This window comes from Erinaceus europaeus, chromosome 10, assembly GCF_950295315.1.
Source record: "Erinaceus europaeus chromosome 10, mEriEur2.1, whole genome shotgun sequence".
In the NCBI taxonomy this organism is placed as follows: domain Eukaryota; kingdom Metazoa; phylum Chordata; class Mammalia; order Eulipotyphla; family Erinaceidae; genus Erinaceus; species Erinaceus europaeus.
The window spans coordinates 10,376,906-10,381,841 of NC_080171.1; positions in this window are offsets into that span (position 1 = coordinate 10,376,906).

The window sequence follows — 4,936 nt, forward strand, 5'->3', positions numbered from 1 at the left end:
ACAATGAAAAACAAGGGAAACAAAAGGTAAATAAGTATAAAAAATAGAAATAAAAATATATTGTTCTTTTTCTTTCTTTTTTGTTCTGACAGAGACAGATAGAAAAATAGAGATGGGGAGAGAGAAAGAGGCTCTGAAGCACCGTTTCACTGCTTGTGAATCATTCTTCTGTAGGTGGGTTTGAACCTTGGCCTTTACACGAGGTAACTAACTGAAGCACACTTTATTATTTTTAATTAGTGATTTACAAGATTATAAGGTATTAAGGGTAGATTTTCTCTCCATTCCCATCATCTAAGTGCTTTGCCCCCAACTCCTCAAGGACAATCTCTTTTTATCTTTATTTAGTTATTGTATAGAGACAGCCAGAAATTGAGATGGTAGGGGGAGATATGGAGAGAGACAGAGAGATAAGATACCTGCAACACTGCTTCAATGCTTAGAAAGCTTTCCCTCTGTAGGTGGGGACTGTGGGCTTGAACCTAGGTCCTTGTACATTGTGACATGCGCATTCAACCAGGTGCATGACAACCCAGCCTCCTGAGGACAATCTATCTCTCCCAAGCTCTTGGAGACAGGCTGGCTAATTTATTTTTATTTTTAATTAGAAATTTCATGTTGAATAAGACTTTAAACTGGTGCAAATTCTAAATAAAACTGCTATTTTAAATCATATTGTTATATTAAAAGAAAAGACAGAACAAATGTTGAAGAGGATTTGGACAGAAGGGAACCACGTGCATAGTTTGTGGCAATGTGAAATGGTGGAGCCTTTGTGAGACATAGCATAAAAAGTTCAACCAAGGGGGTCAGGCAGTAGCGCAGCAGGTTAACCGCACGTGGCACAAAGTGCAAGGACTGGAGTAAGGATGCTGGTTCGAGCCCCCAGCTCCCACCTGCAGGGGAGTCGCTTCACAGGTGGTGAAGCAGGTCTGAAGGTGTCTTTCTCTCCTCCTCTCTGTCTTCCCCTCCTTTCTCCGTTTCTCTCTGTCCTATCCAACAATGACGACATCAATAACAACAATAATAACCACAACAACAATAAAAAGCAAGGACAACAAAAGAGAAAATAAATAAATCAGTGCACATGAAGATGGAGGAGGTCTCCATTTTGTAGATAGTTACTAGGCTTATTTTAGTTATATTCCAAAGGGCCCATGACTATAGTAGTGGTTTTTTTTGTTGTTGCTGTTTTTGTTTTGTTTTTGCCTCCAGGGTTATTACTAGGGCTCAGTGCCCGCACTATGAATCCACTGCTCCTGGAGACCATTTTTTTCCCCATTTTTTGTTGCCCTTGTTGTGCTTGTTATAGTTGCTGTCAAGCTGTTGTTGCTGGATAGCACAGAGAGAAGTCTAGAGAGGAGGGGAAGACAGAGAGGAGGAGAGAGAGATAGACATCTGCAGACCTGCTTCACCACTTGCGAACTGACTCCCCTGCAGGTGGGGAGCCGGGGGCTCCAACCGGAATTCTTATACAGGACCTTGCACTTTGCGCCACGTGCACTTAACCCACTCTGCTACTGCCCAGCCCCCATTTTTTTTTTTTTGAGTCTGCCATGCAGGTGGACCCAAGTTATTGTCTGGAGAGATGATGTCATGGCTGGAAAAAGGACCAGAAAGCTGAATCAGGGAAGAGAGTAGCTCCCTAATATGGGAAAGGGGTATAAATATTATTGACTGTAAAGAGATTTACTTTTATGTACAAGCTTGTTTGTGGACTCAGATCTCCTTCAGTACTAAGCTGTGGCCAGTTGGTTGACTTATGTAGGTATTATGTTCAGATCAGATGTATCAAGAGTGGGGGGAAAAATCTAGAGTGGAGCAAGTATGAAAAAGAAATGAGAATATTGTTGAAGGTATTGACAGTAATGATTATGAAAGATCATTGCCTTATTATTGTCTGATAGTGGAGTCTGCAATTGGAAGCCTGTAAGTTAGAATTATGCATTCAGATCCAGCTATTTGACTATTTTGATTTAGAATGACTCTTTTCAAACTACTTTTTTTTTTCTTTCAGAATTTGTGGTTAATAGTGGCTTCCAAGATGATAAGATCACAGGCTATTGTTGCACTCTGCACCATCACCAAAGTCTGAATGATAGTCATCATAGTTGTAAAAGTCTCAGAGACAGTTTGTTTACTTCTGGCTGTTCTGTGTTTGTTTGTTTATTTGTTTGTTTTTTGTTTTGTTTCTGGTTTTCGCAAGTTTGTGTGTTTTGAGTCTCTAGACTCTACAGGAGTGAAACCATTCAGTACTTTTTTCACGTACTTATTTACTTTGCCACGTCCAGTAAGATCCAGCTACTTGATGACAACACATTCTACCTAAAGCCCCAGCGCTACATCGTCATGTGCCTATGTTGTAAGGTCAGTTTCTGACGGTGGCAATTCTAGTCCGTTTGGCAGTTGATGAAACAGTGGGCCTACAAGGCTGGGAGATTCCTCAGTGCTTCACAGCTTCCAAATTCCATACTTCTTTCTATTTTTTAATTTTTTACTTACAAAATGGAAACATTGACAAGACCATAGGAGAAGAGGGGTACATTTCTACACAATGCCCACCCCCAGAGCTCCATATCCAATCCCCTCCCTTGATAGCTTTCCTGTTCTTTATCCCTCTGGTACCTCCTTTGCATTGCAAAGAATTTGCTGTGGGTGCTCTCTCAGCCTTTCATTTCTACCTGACATTTTATGTTAACTTCTTTTCTGACCACGTTTGTAGAGATGCTAGAGAGGTGATCACGTGTTTCTCCTGAATGCAAATCAGTTCTGATTTTATAATTTTCACACATCTGCTACCACCCAGGGCTAAACAGGGTGATGTCTTCTCTTGCTTCCACTCCTACTGCAAACAAGTGTCCTTCTGTGGTCTAGCTAGTGCTAAGTTGTTTTTTTTTTTTTTTCTTATTCCATACTTCTTACACATACCATCCTACCTCCATCTAAAATACTTTTGCTGAGTTTAGGGAGGAGGGGGAGAAAAGCTGCCAGAAATCTGTGTTGGTCAGGAGCAGCTGTTTCTCTAAGGTCTCATATGCCTTAGCTTTACTTTTCTGAACTTTGGGTTCCTGTTGTACATCAAACCACAGAGGCCGCCAAATGCTGATGCCACAGGTGGCATCAGCAGGTGGCACCACTCAGAAAGGGATGTTCTCATTCTCCTCTGGCATGCTCAGCCAGGCTGCTGTTCACGTGAAATGGTGCCCAACAAGACCAGGCCACCTAGATCTGCCAATGCAGGTTATTTTCACCTGATTAATGCAGGTTTAATGTCCAAGGTTATAAACTACTGGGAGGAGAAGAGGGAAATAATTACTCTCTGTATTGTGAGGTTACCAAAATGTTGGCAGCCCTGCACTGATTTTGGAGTTGGAAAGACTCTCCATGTACCTGGTCTATGGCTGTAAGCAACTTACTTGTCCTCTTGAGCCTTTTCTTATCCAGAAAATAAGAAAGTGGTGCTGAGAGTGAAGGTTGTGTATCAAAGAACCTGGATGCCTCAAAAAAAATTATTACTGGTTTGTTGTCATTGTTGTCATCCCTTCTCCTCCTCCTCCTCCTCCTTCTTCTCCTTCTTCTTCTTCTTCTTCTTCTTCTCTTCTCCTCCTCCTCCTCCTCCTCCTCCTCCTCCTTCTCCTCTTTCTCCTCCTTCTCTTCCTCCTCCTCTTCCTACTCCTCCTCCTCCTTCTCCTTCTTCTTCTTCTATCCTCATTTGTCAAAAATAAAATCTAGGGGAGTCGGTAGCGCAGTGGGTTAAGTGAATGTGGTGCAAAGCGTGAGTATATAAGGATCCTGGTTCAAGCCCCCAGCTCCCCACCTGCAGGGGAGTCGTTTCACAAGTGGTGAAGCAGGTCTCCAGGTGTCTGTCTTTCTTTCCCCCTCTCTGTCTTACCCTCCTCTCTCCATTTCTCTCTGTCCTATCCAACCATGAATGACATCAACAATAACAATAACCACAACAAAGCTACAACAACAAGGGCAGCAAAAGGAGGAAAAAATGGCCTCCAGGAGCAGTGGATTCATGGTGCAGGCACTGAGCCCAGCAACAACCCTGGAGGCAAAATAAATAAATAAATAAATAAACAAACAAACAAACTTGGAGGGGAGAGGGAGCCAGTGAAATGCAGTAGGGCTGGCTCACAGAACTTTGATAGTGGGTGAGGTGTGAAACTGTGCTCCTGAAACTTTACTATTTTGTAAACCAGTATCACTTACAATCTTTTGTAGGAAGAATACAATATTTCTATTTGCCTCCTCTTGAATTAGGCTTTAGTTTAGTCTGTAAAATAAACCAAGACCCAGACCATGCAATGTATATAGGGGCTGATGGCTTAACTCAGTCATTCTGAGTTTTAGTTTGTCTTTTTCTCTCCTCTCTCTCTTTCTCTCTCTCTTCCCTTTTCCAACTTTGAAGACAAAAGTGTAAATGATAAAAAATAAAATAAAAGATTGTGTTCTGGTATTTACAACATCCAGGGAGTCTGGTCCGGTGTGGGGGCAGTGAGTGCATCACTGAATGTCATTTGTGTATTCAGCTCTCTACAAACTCATGTTATGGCTCTGGTGGAGTGGAGATCTCACTTTACACAAGGGGAAATGAAGGCTCAGAAATTCAAAGAAAAACCTTGACCCAGGGCATGCATTGAGCCTGTGCAGCAACTAAGCTAACATCCTTCCCACTTTCCCTTTGTGGACTCCAGCACTCAAACGTTCACTACCTGCGTGACCTGGGGGCAGCCTCTCAGGCTCTACCCTTCCATTTCCTCACCTTTAAAGGGTAGAGAATGGACTAAGAACTCTCAGACTGGAGTGCGTGACAGGATTGTGATTGGCTGCTTCTGAGCCAATCAGAGGTGTTAGATAAACACCTCCCTATACCTTAAGGTAGGAAGGGGAGGAGAAAAGTTTAAAAAAAAAAAAAAAAAAACCTCTGATG